Source organism: Colletes latitarsis, chromosome 5 (genome assembly GCF_051014445.1).
Source record: "Colletes latitarsis isolate SP2378_abdomen chromosome 5, iyColLati1, whole genome shotgun sequence".
In the NCBI taxonomy this organism is placed as follows: Eukaryota; Metazoa; Arthropoda; class Insecta; order Hymenoptera; family Colletidae; genus Colletes; species Colletes latitarsis.
The window spans coordinates 1,251,272-1,271,331 of NC_135138.1; positions in this window are offsets into that span (position 1 = coordinate 1,251,272).

A 20,060-nucleotide genomic window follows, 5' to 3' on the forward strand; every position below is an offset into this window, starting at 1 on the left:
TATTGATGGAAACCAGGTTTAATTGACTGTTTCAGTGTTGTACTTCATTACTACGTGATGCAATCCAGAAAAAGCCCAGGATCTAGCCATCAAGTATGAGAAATATGCGAAAGAATGAACCTGATGAGAGCAAATCCCAGACCTAACCTAGACCAAACATGAATTATTCTCTAAAATATTGATCGGAACCAGGTTTAATTGACTGTTTCAGTGTTGTACTACATTACTACGTGATGCAATCCAGAAAAAGCCCAGGATCTAGCCATCAAGTATGAGAAATATGCGAAAGAATGAGCCTGATGGGAGCAAATCCCTGACCTAACCTAGACCTAACATGCGTTATTCTCTAAAATATTTATCAAGACCAGGTTTAATAGAATGTTTCAGTGTGGTGCCACATTACTACGTGATCAAAACCAGAAAAAACCCAGGATCCGTTCAACAAGTATGTGAAAAACGCTAAACTGTGAGCCTGATGAGGGCAAATCTTAGACCTAACCCAGACCTAAGATGCGTTATCCTCTAAAATATTTATCCAGACCAGGTTTAATGGACTGTTTCAGCATGGTACCACACTACTTCGTGATCCAAACCAGAGAAAGCCCAGGATCTGTTCAAGAAGTATGTGAAAAACGCTAAACTGTGAGCCTGATGAGGGCAAATCTTAGACCTAACCCAGACCTAGGATGCGTTATCCTCTAAAATATTTATCCAGACCAGGTTTCATTGAATGTTTCAGTGTGGTACCACTTTACTACCTGATACAATCCAGAAACTGCCCAGGATCTAGCCATGAAGTATGAGAAATATGCGAAAGTATGAGCCTGATGAGGGCAAATCCTAGACCTAACCCAAACCTAACATGCGTTATCCTCAAAAATATTTATCAAGAAAAGGTTTAATTGAATGTTTCAGTGTGGTACCACACTACTACGTGAACCAAACCAGAAAAAACCCAGGATCCGTTCAACAAGTATGTGAAGAATGCGAAAGTATGAGTCTGATCAGTGAAAATCTCAGGCCTCACCTAGACCTAACTTGCGTTGTCCTCTAAAATATTGATGGAAACCAGGTTTCATTGACTGTTTCAGTGTGGTACTACATTACTACGTGATGCAATCCAGAAAAAGCCCAGGACCTAGCCATCAAGTATGAGAAATATGCGAAAGAATGAGCCTGATGAGAGCAAATCCCAGACCTAACCTAGACCTAACATGCGTTATCCTCTAAAATATTGAGCGAAACCAGGTTTAATGGACTGTTTCAGTGAGGTACCACACTACGTCGTGATCCAAACCAGAGAAAGCCCAGGATCTGTTCAAGAAGTATGTGAAAAACGCTAAATTGTGAGCCTGATGAAGGCAAATCTTAGACCTAACCCAGACCTAAGATGCGTTATCCTCTAAAATATTTATCCAGACCAGGTTCCATTGAATGTTTCAGTGTGTTACCACTTTACTACGTGATCCAATCCAGAAATAGCCCAGGATCTAGCCATGAATTATGAGAAATATGCGAAAGTATGAGCCTGATGAGGGCAAATCCTAGACCTATCCCAGACCTAACTTGCGTTATCCTCTAAAATATTGATCGAAACCAGGTTTAATTGGCTGTTTCAGCGTGGTACCCCATTACTACGTGATACAATCCAGAAACAGCCCAGGATCTAGCCATGAAGTATGAGAAATATGCGAAAGTATGAGCCTGATGAGAGCAAATCCTAGACTTAACCCAGACCTAACATGCGTTATCCTCTAAAATATTTATCGAGATCAGGTTTAATTGATTGTTTCTGTGTGGTCCCACATTACTACGTGATCCAAACCAGAAAAAACCCAGTATCTGTTCAACATGTATGAGAAATATGCGAAAGAATGAGCCTGATGAGAGCAAATCCCAGACCTAACCTATACCTAACGTGAATTATTCTCTAAAATATTGATCAAAACCAGGTTTAATTGACTGTTTCAGTGTAGTACCACATTACTACGTGATCCAATCCAGAAATAGCCCAGGATCTAGCCATGAAGTATGCGAAATATGCGAAAGTATGAGCCTGATGAGGACAAATCCTAGACCTAACCCAGACCTAACATGCGTTATTCTCTAAAATATTTATCAAGTCCAGGTTTAATTGAATGTTTCAGCGTGGTACCACATTACTACGTGATCCAAACCAGAAAAAACACAGGATCCGTTCAACAAGTATGTGAAGAATGCGAAAGTATGAGCCTAATCAGGGAAAATCCCAGGCCTAACCTAGACCTAACATGCGTTATCCTCTAAAATATTGATCGAAACCAGGTTTAGTCGACTGTTTCGGTGTGGTCCCACATTACTACGTGATCCAAACCAGAAAAAACCCAGGATCCGTTCAACAAGTATGTGAAGAATGCGAAAGTATGAGTCTGATGAGGTCAAATCCCAGACCTATCCCAGACTTAACTTGCGTTATCCTCTAAAATATTGATCGAAACCAGGTTTAATCGACTGTTTCAGCGTGGTACCACATTACTACGTGATACAATCCAGAAACAGCCCAGGATCTAGCCATGAAGTATGTGAAATATGCGAAAGTATGAGCCCGATGAGGGCAAATCCTAGACCCAACCCAAACCTAACATGCGTTATCCTCTAAAATATTTATCAAGACCAGGTTTAATTGAATGTTTCAGTGTGGTACCACATTACTACGTGAACCAAACCAGAAAAAACCCAGGATCCGCTCAACAAGTATGTTAAAACTGCGACAGTATGACCCTGATGAGGGCAAATCCCAGGCCTAACCTAGACCTAACATGCGTTGTCCTCTAAAAGATTGATGGAAACCAGGTTTAATTGACTGTTTCAGTGTTGTACTTCATTACTACGTGATGCAATCCAGAAAAAGCCCAGGATCTAGCCATCAAGTATGAGAAATATGCGAAAGAATGAGCCTGATGAGAGCAAATCCCAGACCTAACCTAGACCTAACATGAATTATTCTCTAAAATATTGATCGAAACCAGGTTTAATTGACTGTTTCAGTGTTGTACTTCATTACTACGTGATGCAATCCAGAAAAAGCCCAGGATCTAGCCATCAAGTATGAGAAATATGCGAAAGTATGAGCCTGATGAGGGCAAATCCCAGACCTATCCCAGACCTAACTTGCGTTATCCTCTAAAATATTGATCGAAACCAGGTTTAATTGACCGTTTCAGTGTGGTACCACATTACTACGTGTTCCAAACCAGAAAAAACCCAGGATCCGTTCAACAAGTATGTGAAGAATGCGAAAGTATGAGTCTGATGAGTGAAAATCCCAGGCCTATCCCAGACTTAACTTGCGTTATCCTCTAAAATATTGATCGAATCCAGGTTAAATTGACTGTTTCAGCGTGGTACCACATTACTACGTGACACAATCCAGAAACAGCCCAGCATCTAGCCATGAAGTATGAGAAATATGCGAAAGAATGAGCCTGATGAGAGCAAATCCCAGACCTAACCTTGACCTGACATGAATTATTCTCTAAAATATTGATCGAAACCTGCTTTAATCGACTGTTTCAGTGTGGTACCACATTACTATGTGATCCAAACCAGAAAATAACCCAGGATCTGTTCAAGGAGTATGTGAAGTGTTGCGAAAGTATGAGTCTGATGAGGTCAAATCCCAGACCATTCCCAGACCTAACTTGCGTTATCCTCTAAAATATTGATCGAAACCAGCTTTAATCGACTGTTTCAGTGTGGTACCACATTACTACGTGATCCAAACCAGAAAAAACCCAGGTTCTAGCCATCAAGTATGAGAAATATGCGAAAGAATGAGCCTGATGAGAGCAAATCCCAGACCTAACCTAGACCTTACACGCGTTATCCTTTAAAATATTGAGCGAAACCAGGTTTAATGGACTGTTTCAGTGTGGTACCACATTACTTCGTGATCCAAACCAGAAAAAACCCAGGATCTGTTCAACAAGTGTGTGAAAAACGCTAAACTGTGAGCCTGATGAGGGCAAATCTTAGACCTAACCCAGACCTAAGATGCGCTAACCTCTAAAATATTTATCCAGACCAGGTTTCATTGAATGTTTCAGTGTGGTACCACTTTACTACGTGATCCAATCCAGAAATAGCCCAGGATCTAGCCTTGAAGTATGAGAAATATGCGAAAGTATGAGCCTGATGAGGGCAAATCCTAGACCTAACCCAGACCTAACATGCGTTATCCTCTAAAATATTTATCAAGACCAGGTTTAATTGATTGTTTCAGTGTGGTCCCACATTACTACGTGATCCAAACCAGAAAAAACCCAGGATCTGTTCAACATGTATGAGAAATATGCGAAAGAATGAGCCTGATGTGGGCAAATCCCAGACCTGACCTAGACCTAACATGAATTATTCTCTAAAATATTGATCGAAACCAGGTTTAATTGACAGTTTCAGTGTGGTCCCACATTACTACGTGATCCAAACCAGAAAAAACCCAGGATCCGTTCAACAAGTATGTGAAGAATGCGAAAGTATGAGTCTGATCCCTCAGGGGCTGCCAGCCTTTCAGCTGCAGTACGGGCTTAACGAACCCGGGGTACCCGAGTCATACACACACCGTAAGCCTCCTGTTGGTCGTCACAACGACCCATTCACAATTCCCTATTGGTTTTGTGAATGGTACGTGACGGCAGGAGGAACGGGGGTCTTGGCTTAACCGCCTGGGCCACGAGTATGGCGACTCTATAAAATCGCCCTCCAATCCTAAGCTATGGTGCGCGGCGATGGGATGCATGGTTGGGGGAGAAGGCCCAATCCCAAGCGACCACCTCCGGGGAACCTGCCGTACCCCCGGAGTATTAGGCTTACCCGGGTAAGGCGGCTCTGCCCGGGTGGACCTTTATTTCCGACCATCTCGTGGGACTATTATGGACACAGAAAATAAAATGGGGATGGGGCGGGTTTTGTCGGTTGGGGAGGACGGAGACGGGGTTGGGGTTAGGGTGGCGGCGCTCGCGCCCCACTCAGCGCCAGGTCCGGCTTCGTGGAGGGTGGAGGAGGACGACGAGACGGCGTCGGTCTCGTCCTTCTCCTCCAGCACGAGCCACATAGGCTCTAAGAGGAAGAGGACGGGGCAGGCCGTCGTCGAGGTGGGCGGGGCGATGAGCCCGTCGGTGAGGCTGAGTTGCCTCAGGGACGAGGTGACCGAGGAGATATCGGAGAGGATCTCCTCGTCCCTGAGGCGGGTGGAGAAAGTCGCCGCTGCCTGCGCCTTTAAGGGGCAGAAAAGCGGTGGCGCGGAGGCCCTGAAGGCCGCGGCGGAGGAAATGAGGGAGGCGGCGCGGGAGCTCAGAGGGCGGAACGCCCGTCTGCAGCTCCTGTTGGAGGAGGAGCGACAGGGGAGGAGGAGGGCAGAGGCGCTGTGGAACAGCGCGGCCCTCCCTCCCATCTTCCCTCCTCCTCCACCGCCGCGTCCCTCGGCGGAGGTAAATAAGCGGAGTGCGGCGGCAGTGGTGCGGGGCACCGGGGGCCCCTCCACCCGCACTCCGCCCGTGAAGAAGTCCCCGTCCTCCTCAGAAGACGATCTTCTGAGGAGGATTGGGGACATGATTGATGGCAAGCTGGCCGCCTTCCGGGAGGAGCTCCTCGCCGGAAGAGCGGTCAGCAGGAAGGCGGTGCCTCCCCGACCTGTTCCGGTACAGTCGGGGAAGGTAAAGAAGGGCGGAGTGAAGGCTCCGCCCGGCGTTGCGGCACCAGGGCCCCGGGTCGCGACCCCCAAGGGGGGTGGTGTACCCGTGGTCGCGGTGGTCGCGTCCTCCACAGCACCCTCCCAAGGGGGGGGTGGCGTGGAGTGAGGTGGTGGGGCGGAAGGCGAAGCGGGCGGCGAGGAAGGCCTCGCAACCGCAGCCTCCGCCTCCGCCGGCGGCGGCCAAGGTAAAGGCCGCGAAGGTCGGGAAGGTACGACCAGGTCGTCCCCCAAAAACGGCAGCGGTGACGCTGACCGTTGCGCAGGGGGGCGACCTGACCCTCGCGGAGGCGATGCGGCTCGCCAGGGAGAATATCTCCCTGGAAGAGCTGGGCATCGCCTCCGTGAGGGCGAAGAGGGCCGTGACCGGGGGTCTCTTGCTGGAGATCCCCGGTGCAGAAGGCGGCGCGAAGGCGGATCGTCTCGCCCAGAGGCTCCGGGAGCAGCTGGGCGAGCGAGGTGTCCGGGTCGCCCGGCCCACGAAGCGCACGGAGATGCGCGTTTGTGGGCTGGACGACTCGGTCAGCGCACAGGATGTGTCCCGTGCCCTTGCGAGGGCGGGGGACTGTCCTGTGGAGGACCTGCGGATCGGAGAGATCCGCAGGTCGCCCTCCGGCCTCGGGTCGGTGTGGGCCCGGTGCCCCCTCTCCGCCGCCCGTAAGGTGGCGGAATCCGGGAGGGTGTTGGTGGGGTGGGTTTCGGCGCGAGTGGAAATCCTCGCGCCGCGCCCGCTCCAGTGTCACCGCTGCCTCGAATTGGGGCACGTGAGGCAGTGGTGCACCTCGCCGGTGGACCGCAGCGGTCAGTGTTACCGCTGCGGTGCCAAAGAGCACCGTGCGAGCCAGTGCTCGGCGGCCCCCCACTGCCCGCTGTGTGCGGACATGGGGAGGCCAGCCGATCACAGGGTGGGGAGCAAGAAGTGCTCCCCCCCCTCCCGGAAGGAGAGGAAGAGGCGGGCTGCACCGGCTCCGGTGCCGAGGGCGGTGGCATCGTCCTCCATGGAGGTGGACGGTGCTACGGGGACGGACGGCCGGGAGGAGGCTGGCGCGGCCATTAATTAATGCCGCCCCGCCTCCTCCTCCAGGCCAACCTCAACCACTGCCGCGCGGCACAGGACTTGATGTCCCAAGTCCTCGCGGAGTGGGGGGTTGGCCTGGCGGTCGCCGCCGAGCCGTACCGCGTCCCTGATCACCCTCATTGGGTGGGCGACGCGGACGGCTTGGTGGCGACGGTATGGGGAGGGGGCGACGGGTCCCCACCGTTCTCCTTGTTGGAGCGCGGTCGGGGATTCGTCGCCGTGGACTGGGGGGGGGAGTCGCTGTGGTGGGGTGCTACATTTCGCCCCGTAGCGGTCACGCTGCGTTCGAGCTGTACTTGGCCGAGGTCGCGGCATGCGTGCAGCGCTACGCGGCCCGGCCGGTGCTGGTCCTGGGGGATTTTAATGCCAAGTCGGTGGCTTGGGGATCCCCCAGGACCTCCGTTCGCGGCGGGATCCTGGGCGATTGGGCGGCGGGGCTCGACCTCCGGGTATTGAACCGGGGGTCGGAGCACACATGCGTGCGGCGATATGGGGGGTCCATCGTGGATGTTGGATTCGCGACCCCCAACGCCGTGCGCATGGTGTCGGGTTGGCACGTGGTCGCGGGGGCAGAGACACTCTCCGATCACCGGTACATCCGGATGGAGGTCTCTGCCGCCGCGGGTGCATCCCGACACGGCCGCCTGCGTGGCACCCCACCACGTCGCTGGGCGCTTCGGCGCCTGGACAAGGACGCCCTGATGGCAGCTGCCCTCGCTGCAACTTGGCCGCAGGGAGCGGCCGAGTTGCCGAGCATAGAGGAGGAGGTCGCCCGGCTCGGAGCATTGGTCGCGGGTATTTGCGACGCGGCGATGCCTCGGGTCGGGCGGGCTTCTTCTCGCCGGGCGGTGTACTGGTGGTCGGACGCGATCGCGGAGTTGCGAGTCGCGACTGTCCGCGCCCGACGCCAGTACACCCGCGCGCGCCGTCGTCAACGTACAGGCGACGGCGTGGCGCGAGCGAGGGCAGCTGATGACCTGTATGGAGCATACCGCGTGGCGCGGGTTGCTCTGCAGGTCGCCATCAAACGGGCCAAGACCCAGGCATGGAAGGAGCTCCTCCAGACCCTTGATGACGATCCATGGGGGCGCCCATATAAGGTGGTGCTGAATAAGCTCCGCCCGTGGGCGCCCCCCGTCACCGAGGGTCTTGACCCCCGGCTGCTGGAGGACGTGGTCAATACACTCTTCCCAATTGGGGAGAGGGGACCGCGTCCTCCGGCGGCGGCGGCTGACCCAGTGGAGTGGACGGCCGAGCTGGGGGTCACGCAGGAGGAGCTGGCAGCGGCCATCAGACGGCTCGGGGTTCGTAACACGGCCCCGGGTCCGGATGGTGTGCCCGGCCGGGTTTGGGTCTTGACCCAGGGCGTCCTTGGGGCCGACCTCAGGCGGTTGTTCGACCGCTGCCTGAGGGACGGGCGATTCCCCCCCAGTTGGAAGGTGGCGAGGATGGTCCTCCTCCGGAAGGAGGGTCGGCCCGCGGAGTCTCCCTCCGCATACCGGCCCATTTGTCTCCTCGACGAGGTGGGCAAGCTCTTCGAGCGTGTGATTGCTGCCCGCCTCGTCGAGCACCTGTCGCGGGGTGATCCCGGTCTGGCCGACTGCCAGTTCGGTTTCCGGGGGGGCCGATCGACTATCGACGCGATAGGTCGTGTGAGGGCCCTCTCGGAGGCGGCCGTCTCCCGGGGAGGGGTGGCATTGGCAATATCCTTGGATATTGCCAATGCCTTTAACACCCTCCCCTGGGAAGAGATAAGGAGGGGGCTCGAATATCATCGAGTCCCCCCTTGTCTCAGGGCGGTCGTCGGGGATTATCTCCGCGGCAGGTGGATCGAGTATCCGGGCCGGGATGGTGATATGCGGAGGGAGGTGTACTGCGGTGTTCCGCAGGGGTCGGTCCTCGGGCCACTCCTGTGGAACATCGCGTACGACTCGGTGTTGCGGGCCGGCCTCCCCGACGGCGTCAGCGCGGTGTGTTATGCGGATGACACACTGGTGCTGGCCGTCGGGGCGCACTGGGGGAGGGCCATGCGTCGCGCGGAGGAGGGGTCGCAACGCGTCGTCGACCGGATCAGGGGGATGGGGATGACGGTGGCGGTCCATAAGACCGAGGTGATTGCGTTTCATTCACCTCGGCAGGATCCGCCACCCCCTCTGATTCGGGTGGGTGGGGCTGACATCGAGGTGAAGCCCCAGATCAGGTATCTGGGGCTGATCCTCGATAGCCACTGGCGTTTCGAGAAGCATTTCCGCTGCCTGGTCCCCCGGTTGGAAAGGATGGTTGCGGCTCTGGGCCGGATCCTGCCCAACCTGGGGGGCCCGGCGGGCCGAGTTCGTCGCCTCTATGTGGCAATGGTCCAGTCGGTGGCCCTATACGGGGCCCCCGTCTGGGCGGACGACCTGGCTGCCTCCCGGCGCAGCATGACTATGCTGCGTCGGGTGCAGAGGCGCATGGCGCTCAGGGTCGTCCGCGGGTATCGGACCATGTCACATGAGGCGGCGACGGTTCTAGCGGGGATGCCGCCCATGGACCTGCTCGCGCGGTCGCACGCGGTGATGTACCGGCACCGCGTCGACCGTCGCGCGGGGGTGGGGGCGGTCCCGGGCGGGCAGGAACCTGCTTGGGGCGATTTGAAGCGCCAGGCCCGGCAGTCCGTGTTGCTCGCGTGGCAGGAGCGGCTGGCTCTGCCAACCGCGGGGCACCGGACTGTCGGGGCTGTTCGGCCACTCCTGAAGGAGTGGCTGGACAGAGGCCATGGCAGCCTCACCTACCGGCTGGCACAGGTATTTTCCGGGCATGGCAGCTTCGGAAGATACCTGTGCCGGATAGGGAAGGAGCCGACGGCGCGTTGCTGCCACTGCGACGCTGAGCAGGACACGGCGGATCATACCCTGGAGGTATGCCCCGCGTGGGAGGGGGAGCGCCGTGTCCTGGTCGGCGTCGTCTGGCGGGATGTCTCGCTGCCGGGCGTGGTGCGCGCCATGCTCGTCAGCGAGGAGAAGTGGAGGGCCGTGGCCTCCTTCTGCGAGAACGTAATGTTGCAGAAGGAGGCCGCGGGGAGGGAGCGCGAGCTTCAGCGGCGCGCTGAAGCTCGCGCTCGTGCGGTGGCCCGAGGTCGTCGCCCGGTCGCGAGGCGTCGCGGGCGGCCGCCTCGGCGTGGCGGATGACCTTGGCTAGGAGCGGGGTCCTGAGGGGACCCTCCTCCCGCCAGGCGGCGCCGGGTCGGACCGGTTGGGGGTTGGAGTGCCTCCCCCTACAGGTCCGACGCAAGGGGAGGCACCCTCGGCGGTCTGGTGCGGCCATGAACGCCCGGCCGCCGAGGGGTGGAAACCGGGTCGCGGGCGGTTGCGAGTTGGGGCTCGCAGCCGCCACTAAACGCGGCCCCGGGATGGATAGCGGCGGGATGGAGTGGCCCCGTCCCGCCGCTATGAGGCAGTGTGTCTACTGGGGGGACCGATTGTCCCCCCGGGGGATGGGCGCGAAAGCGCGGGCACGGGGAGGATACCGGAAGAATGCTTCGAGCGATTCCCGGTATCCTCCCAAAGCGTGCCGAAGGGTCACCGTGGGGTTTTTAGTGGGTAGGTCCCGCGCCTGTCGTTGTACGGGCGCGGGGAATCCCACACACCCCTCCCACCTCTCCCCAAGGAGGTGGGAGGGAGTCTTTCGAAGATTTTCCCCACGACAAAAAAAAAAAAAAAAAAAAAAAAAAAAAAAGTATGAGTCTGATGAGTGAAAATCCCAGGCCTAACCTAGACCTAACATGCGTTGTCCTCTAAAATATTGATGGAAACCAGGTTTCATTGTCTGTTTCAGTGTGGTACTACATTACTACGTGATGCAATCCAGAAGTAGCCCAGGATCTAGCCATCAAGTATGAGAAATATGCGAAAGAATGAGCCTGATGAGAGCAAATCCCAGACCTGACCTAGACCTAACATGAATTATTCTCTAAAATATTGATCGAAACCAGGTTTAATTGACAGTTTCAGTGTGGTCCCACATTACTACGTGATCCAAACCAGAAAAAACCCAGGATCCGTTCAACAAGTATGTGAAGAATGCGAAAGTATGAGTCTGATGAGTGAAAATCCCAGGCCTAACCTAGACCTAACATGCGTTATCCTCTAAAATATTGATCCAAACCAGGTATAATGGACTGTTTCAGTGTGGTACCACACTACTACGTGATCCAAACCAGAAAAAACCCAGGACCTGTTCAACAAGTATGTGAAAAACGCGAAAGTATGAGCCTGATGAGGGCAAATCCAAGACCTATCCCAGACCTAACTTGCGTTGTCCTCTAAGATATTGATGGAAACCAGGTTTAATTGACTGTTTCAGTGTTGTACTTCATTACTACGTGATGCAATCCAGAAAAAGCCCAGGATCTAGCCATCAAGTTTGAGATATATGCGAAAGAATGAGCCTGATGAGGGCAAATCCCAGACCTAACTTTGACCTAACATGAATTATTCTCTAAAATATTGATCGAAACCAGGTTTAATTGACCGTTTCAGTGTGGTACCACATTACTACGTGATCCAAACCAGAAAAAACCCAGGATCCGTTCAACAAGTATGTGAAAAATGCGAAAGTATGAGTCCGATCAGTGAAAATCTCAGGCCTTACCTAGACCTAACATGCGTTGTCCTCTAAAATATTGATGGAAACCAGGTTTCATTGTCTGTTTCAGTGTGGTACTACATTACTACGTGATGCAATCCAGAAAAAGCCCAGGATCTAGCCATCAAGTATGAGAAATATGCGAATGAATGAGCCTGATGAGAGCAAATCCCAGACCTAACCTAGACCTAACATGCGTTATCCTCTAAAATATTGATGGAAACCAGGTTTCATTGACTGTTTCAGTGTGGTACCACACTACTTCGTGATCCAAACCAGAAAAGACCTAGGATCTGTTCAACAAGTATGTGAAAAACGCGAAACTGTGAGCCTGATGAGGGCAAATCTTAGACCTAACCCAGACCTAAGATGCGTTACCCTCTAAAATATTTATCCAGACGAGGTTTCATTGAATGTTTCAATGTGGTACCACTTTACTACGTGATCCAATCCAGAAATAGGCCAGGATCTAGCAATGAAGTATGAGAAATATGCGAAAGTAAGAGCCTGATGAGGGCAAATCCTAGACCTATCCCATACCTAACTTGCGTTATCCTCTAAAATATTGATCGAATCCAGGTTAAATTGACTGTTTCAGCGTGGTACCACATTACTACGTGACACAATCCAGAAACAGCCCAGCATCTAGCCATGAAGTATGAGAAATATGCGAAAGAATGAGCCTGATGAGAGCAAATCCCAGACCTAACCTTGACCTAACATGAATTATTCTCTAAAATATTGATCGAAACCTGGTTTAATCGACTGTTTCAGTGTGGTACCACATTACTATGTGATCCAAACCAGAAAATAACCCAGGATCTGTTCAACGAGTACGTGAAGTGTGCGAAAGTATGAGTCTGATGAGGTCAAATCCCAGACCTATCCCAGACCTAACTTGCGTTATCCTCTAAAATATTGATCGAAACCAGGTTTAATTGACCGTTTCAGTGTGGTACCACATTACTACGTGATCCAAACCAGAAAAAACCCAGGATCCGTTCAACAAGTATGTGAAGAATGCGAAAGTATGAGTCTGATGAGTGAAAATCCCAGGCCTAACCTAGACCTAACATGCGTTATCCTCTAAAATATTGATCGAAACCTGGTTTAATCGACTGTTTCAGTGTGGTACCACATTACTATGTGATCCAAACCAGAAAATAACCCAGGATCTGTTCAAGGAGTATGTGAAGTGTTGCGAAAGTATGAGTCTGATGAGGTCAAATCCCAGACCATTCCCAGACCTAACTTGCGTTATCCTCTAAAATATTGATCGAAACCAGCTTTAATCGACTGTTTCAGTGTGGTACCACATTACTACGTGATCCAAACCAGAAAAAACCCAGGTTCTAGCCATCAAGTATGAGAAATATGCGAAAGAATGAGCCTGATGAGAGCAAATCCCAGACCTAACCTAGACCTTACATGCGTTATCCTTTAAAATATTGAGCGAAACCAGGTTTAATGGACTGTTTCAGTGTGGTACCACATTACTTCGTGATCCAAACCAGAAAAAACCCAGGATCTGTTCAACAAGTATGTGAAAAACGCTAAACTGTGAGCCTGATGAGGGCAAATCTTAGACCTAACCCAGACCTAAGATGCGCTAACCTCTAAAATATTTATCCAGACCAGGTTTCATTGAATGTTGCAGTGTGGTACTACTTTACTACGTGATCCAATCCAGAAATAGCCCAGGATCTATCCATGAAGTATGAGAAATATGCGAAAGTAAGAGCCTGATGAGGGCAAATGCTAGAACTATCCCAGACCTAACTTGCGTTATCCTCTAAAATATTGATCGAAACCAGGTTTAATTGACTGTTTCAGCGTGGTACCACATAACTACGTGATACAATCCAGAAACAGCCCAGGATCTAGCCTTGAAGTATGAGAAATATGCGAAAGTATGAGCCTCATGAGGGCAAATCCTAGACCTAACCCAGACCTAACATGCGTTATCCTCTAAAATATTTATCAAGACCAGGTTTAATTGATTGTTTCAGTGTGGTCCCACATTACTACGTGATCCAAACCAGAAAAAACCCAGGATCTGTTCAACATGTATGAGAAATATACGAAAGAATGAGCCTGATGTGGGCAAATCCCAGACCTAACCTAGACCTAACATGAATTATTCTCTAAAATATTGATCGAAACCAGGTTTAATTGACTGTTTCAGTGTGGTCCCACATTACTACGTGATCCAAACCAGAAAAAACCCAGGATCCGTTCAACAAGTATGTGAAGAATGCGAAAGTATGAGTCTGATGAGTGAAAATCCCAGGCCTAACCTAGACCTAACATGCGTTATCCTCAAAAATATTGATCGACACCTGGTTTAATCGACTGTTTCAGTGTGGTACCACATTACTATGTGATCCAGACCAGAAAATAACCCAGGATCTGTTCAACGAGTATGTGAAGTGTGCGAAAGTATGAGTCTGATGATGTCAAATCCCAGACCAATCCCAGACTTAACTTGCGTTATCCTTTAAAATATTTATCAAGGCCAGGTTTAATTGATTGTTTCAGTGTGGTACCACATTACTACGTGATCCAAACCAGAAAAAACCCACGATCCGTTCAACAAGTATGTGAAGACTGCGAAAGTATGAGCCTGATGAGAGCAAATCCCAGACCTGACCTAGACCTAACATGAATTATTCTCTAAAATAATGATCGAAACCAGGTTTCATTGACTGTTTCAGTGTGGTCCCACATTAATACGTGATCCAAACCAGAAAAAACCCAGGATCTGTTCAACAAGTATGTGAAAAACGCGAAAGTATGAGTCTGATGAGGTCAAATCCCAGACCTATCCTAGACTTAACTTGCGTTATCCTCTAAAATATTGATCGAAACCAGGTTTAATCGACTGTTTCAGCGTGGTGCCACATTACTACGTGATACAATCCAGATTCAGCCCAGGATCTAGCCATGAAGTATGAGAAATACGCGAAAGTATGAGCCTGATGAGGGCAAATCCTAGACCTAACCCAAACCTAACATGCGTTATCCTCTAAAATATTTATCCAGACCAGGTTTAATTGATTGTTTCAGTGTGGTCCCACATTACTACGTGATCCAAACCAGAAATAACCCAGGATCCGTTCAACAAGTATGTGAAGAATGCGAAAGTATGAGTCTGATGAGTGAAAATCCCAGGCCTAACCTAGACCTAACATGCGTTATCCTCTAAAATATTGATCCAAACCAGGTTTAATGGACTGTTTCAGCGTGGTACCACACTACTACGTGATCCAAACCAGAAAAAACCCAGGATCTGTTCAACAAGTATGTGAAAAACGCGAAAGTATGAGCCTGATGAGGGCAAATCCCAGACATATCCCAGACCTAACTTGCGTTGTCCTCTAAGATATTGATGGAAACCAGGTTTAATTGACTGTTTCAGTGTTGTACTTCATTACTACGTGATGCAATCCAGAAGAAGCCCAGGATCTAGCCATCAAGTATGAGAAATATGCGAAAGAATGAGCCTGATGAGAGCAAATCCCAGACCTGACCTAGACCTAACATGAATTATTCTCTAAAATAATGATCGAAACCAGGTTTCATTGACTGTTTCAGTGTGGTCCCACATTAATACGTGATCCAAACCAGAAAAAACCCAGGATCTGTTCAACAAGTATGTGAAAAACGCGAAAGTATGAGTCTGATGAGGTCAAATCCCAGACCTATCCTAGACTTAACTTGCGTTATCCTCTAAAATATTGATCGAAACCAGGTTTAATCGACTGTTTCAGCGTGGTGCCACATTACTACGTGATACAATCCAGATTCAGCCCAGGATCTAGCCATGAAGTATGAGAAATACGCGAAAGTATGAGCCTGATGAGGGCAAATCCTAGACCTAACCCAAACCTAACATGCGTTATCCTCTAAAATATTTATCCAGACCAGGTTTAATTGATTGTTTCAGTGTGGTCCCACATTACTACGTGATCCAAACCAGAAATAACCCAGGATCCGTTCAACAAGTATGTGAAGAATGCGAAAGTATGAGTCTGATGAGTGAAAATCCCAGGCCTAACCTAGACCTAACATGCGTTATCCTCTAAAATATTGATCCAAACCAGGTTTAATGGACTGTTTCAGCGTGGTACCACACTACTACGTGATCCAAACCAGAAAAAACCCAGGATCTGTTCAACAAGTATGTGAAAAACGCGAAAGTATGAGCCTGATGAGGGCAAATCCCAGACATATCCCAGACCTAACTTGCGTTGTCCTCTAAGATATTGATGGAAACCAGGTTTAATTGACTGTTTCAGTGTTGTACTTCATTACTACGTGATGCAATCCAGAAGAAGCCCAGGATCTAGCCATCAAGTATGAGAAATATGCGAAAGAATGAGCCTGATGAGAGCAAATCCCAGACCTGACCTAGACCTAACATGAATTATTCTCTAAAATATTGATCGAAACCAGGTTTAATTGACTGTTTCAGTGTGGTCCCACATTACTACGTGATCCAAACCAGAAAAAACCCAGGATCCGTTCAACAAGTATGTGAAGAATGCGAAAGTATGAGTCTGATGAGTGAAAATCCCAGGCCTAACCTAGACCTAACATGCGTTATCCTCAAAAATATTGATCGAAACCTGGTTTAATCGACTGTTTCAGTGTGGTACCACATTACTATGTGATCCAAATCAGAAAATAACCCAGGATCTGTTCAACGAGTATGTGAAGTGTGCGAAAGTATGAGTCTGATGATATCAAATCCCAGGCCAATCCCAGACCTAACTTGCGTTATCCTTTAAAATATTTATCAAGGCCAGGTTTAATTGATTGTTTCAGTGTGGTCCCACATTACTACGTGATCCAAACCAGAAAAAACCCAGGATCCGTTCAACAAGTATGTGAAAAACGCGAAAGAATGAGCCTGATGAGGGCAAATCCCAGACATGTCCCAGACCTAACTTGCGTTGTCCTCTAGGATATTGATGGAAACCAGGTTTAATTGACTGATTCAGTGTTGTACTTCATTACTACGTGATGCAATCCAGAAGAAGCCCAGGATCTAGCCATCAAGTATGAGAAATATGCGAAAGAATGAGCCTGATGAGAGCAAATCCCAGACCTGACCTAGACCTAACATGAATTATTCTCTAAAATATTGATCGAAACCAGGTTTAATTGACTGTTTCAGTGTGGTCCCACATTACTACGTGATCCAAACCAGAAAAAACCCAGGATCCGTTCAACAAGTTTGTAAAGAATGCGAAAGTAAAGAGTCTGATGAGTGAAAATCCCAGGCCTAACCTAGACCTAACATGCGTTATCCTCAAAAATATTGATCGACACCTGGTTTAATCGACTGTTTCAGTGTGGTACCACATTACTATGTGATCCAGACCAGAAAATAACCCAGGATCTGTTCAACGAGTATGTGAAGTGTGCGAAAGTATGAGTCGGATGATGTCAAATCCCAGACCAATCCCAGACTTAACTTGCGTTATCCTCTAAAATATTGATCGAAACCAGGTTTAATCGACTGTTTCAGTGTGGTACCACATTACTACGTGATCCAAACCAGAAAAAACCCACGATCCGTTCAACAAGTATGTGAAGACTGCGAAAGTATGAGTCTGATGAGTGAAAATCCCAGACCTAACCTTGACCTAACATGCGTTATCCTCTAAAATATTGGTCCAAACCAGGTATAATGGACTGTTTCAGTGTGGTACCACACTACTACGTGATCCAAACCAGAAAAAACCCAGGATCTGTTCAACAAGTATGTGAAAAACGCGAAAGTATGAGCCTGATGAGGGCAAATCCAAGACCTATCCCAGACCTAACTTGCGTTGTCCTCTAAGATATTGATGGAAACCAGGTTTAATTGACTGTTTCAGTGTTGTACTTCATTACTACGTGATGCAATCCAGAAGAAGCCCAGGATCTAGCCATCAAGTATGAGAAATATACGAAAGAATGAGCCTGATGAGAGCAAATCCCAGACCTGACCTAGACCTAACATGAATTATTCTCTAAAATAATGATCGAAACCAGGTTTCATTGACTGTTTCAGTGTGGTCCCACATTAATACGTGATCCAAACCAGAAAAAACCCAGGATCTGTTCAACAAGTATGTGAAAAACGCGAAAGTATGAGTCTGATGAGGTCAAATCCCAGACCTATCCTAGACTTAACTTGCGTTATCCTCTAAAATATTGATCGAAACCAGGTTTAATCGACTGTTTCAGCGTGGTGCCACATTACTACGTGATACAATCCAGATTCAGCCCAGGATCTAGCCATGAAGTATGAGAAATATGCGAAAGTATGAGCCTGATGAGGGCAAATCCTAGACCTAACCCAAACCTAACATGCGTTATCCTCTAAAATATTTATCAAGACCAGGTTTAATTGAATGTTTCAGTGTGGTAACACATTACTGCGTGAACCAAACCAGAAAAAACCCAGGATCCGTTCAACAAGAATGTTCAAACTGCGACAGTATGACCCTGATGAGGGCAAATCCCAGGCCTAACCTAGACCTAACATGCGTTGTCCTCTAGAATATTGATGGGAACCAGGATTAATTGACTGTTTCAGTGTTGTACTTCATTACTACGTGATGCAATCCAGAAAAAGCCCAGGATCTAGCCATCAAGTATGAGAAATATGCGAAAGAATGAGCCTGATGGGAGCAAATCCCAGACCTAACCTAGACCTAACATGAATTATTCTCTAAAATATTGATCAAAACCAGGTTTATTTGACTGTTTCAGTGTGGTACTACATGACTACGTGATCCAATCCAGAAATAGCCCAGGATCTAGCCATGAAGTATGAGAAATATGCGAAAGTATGAGCCTGATGAGGGCAAATCCTAGACCTAACCCAGACCTAACATGCGTTATTCTCTAAAATATTTATCAAGACCAGGTTTAATTGAATGTTTCAGTGTGGTACCACAATACTACGTGATCCAAACCAGAAAAAACCCAGGATCCGTTCAACAAGTATGTGAAGAATGCGAAAGTATGAGTCTGATGAGTGAAAATCCCAGACCTAACCTAGATCTAACATGCGTTATCCTCTAAAATATTGAGCGAAACCAGGTTTAATGGACTGTTTCAGTGTGGTACCACACTACTTCGTGATCCAAACAGAGAAAGCCCAGGATCTGTTCAAGAAGTATGTGAAAAACGCTAAACTGTGAGCCTGATGAGGGCAAATCTTAGACCTAACCCAGACCTAAGATGCGTTATCCTCTAAAATATTTATCCAGACCAGGTTTCATTGACTGTTTCAGCGTGGTACCACATTACTACGTGATACAATCCAGAAACAGCCCAGGATCTAGCCATGAAGTATGAGAAATATGCGAAAGAATGAGCCTGATGAGAGCAAATCCCAGACCTAACATGAATTATTATCTAAAATATTGATCGAAACCTGGTTTAATTGACTGTTTCAGTGTTGTACTTCATTACTACGTGATGCAATCCAGAAAAAGCCCAGGATCTAGCCATCAAGTATGAGAAATATGCGAAAGAATGAGCCTGATGAGAGCAAATCCCAGACCTAACCTAGACCTAACATGAATTATTCTCTAAAATATTGATCGAAACCAGGTTTAATTGACTGTTTCAGTGTGGTCCCACATTACTACGTGATCCAAACCAGAAAAAACCCAGGATCCGTTCAACAAGAATGTGAAGAATGCGAAGTTATGAGTCCGATGAGTGAAAATCCCAGGCCTAAACTAGACCTAACATGCGTTATCCTCAAAAATATTGATCGAAACCTGGTTTAATCGACTGTCTCAGTGTGGTACCACATTACTATGTGATCCAAACCAGAAAATAACCCAGGATCTGTTCAACAAGTATGTGAAAAACGCGAAAGTATGAGTCTGATGAGGTCAAATCCCAGACCTATCCCAGACTTAACTTGTGTTATCCTCTAAAATATTGATCGAAACCAGGTTTAATCGACTGTATCAGCGTGGTACCACATTACTACGTGATACAATCCAGAAACACCCCAGGATCTAGCCATGAAGTATGTGAAATATGCGAAAGTATGAGCCTGATGAGGGCAAATCCTAGACCTAACCCAAACCTAACATGCGTTATCCTCTAAAATATTTATCAAGACCAGGTTTAATTGAATGTTTCAGTGTGGTACCACATTACTACGCGAACCAAACCAGAAAAAACCCAGGATCCGTTCAACAAGTATGTGAAGAATGCGAAAGTATGAGTCTGATCAGTGAAAATCTCAGGCCTTACCTAGACCTAACTTGCGTTGTCCTCTAAAATAATGTTGGAAACCAGGTTTCATTGACTGTTTCAGTGTGGTACCACACTACTTCGTGATCCAAACCAGAGAAAGCCCAGGATCTGTTCAAGAAGTATGTGAAAAACGCTAAACTGTGAGCCTGATGAGGGCAAATCTTAGACCTAACCCAGACCTAAGATGCGTTATCCTCTAAAATATTTATCCAGACCAGGTTTCATTGAATGTTTCAGTGTGGTACCACTTTACTACCTGATACAATCCAGAGACAGCCCAGGATCTAGCCATGAAGTATGAGAAATATGCGAAAGTATGAGCCTGATGAGGGCCAAACCTCAGACCTAACCCAA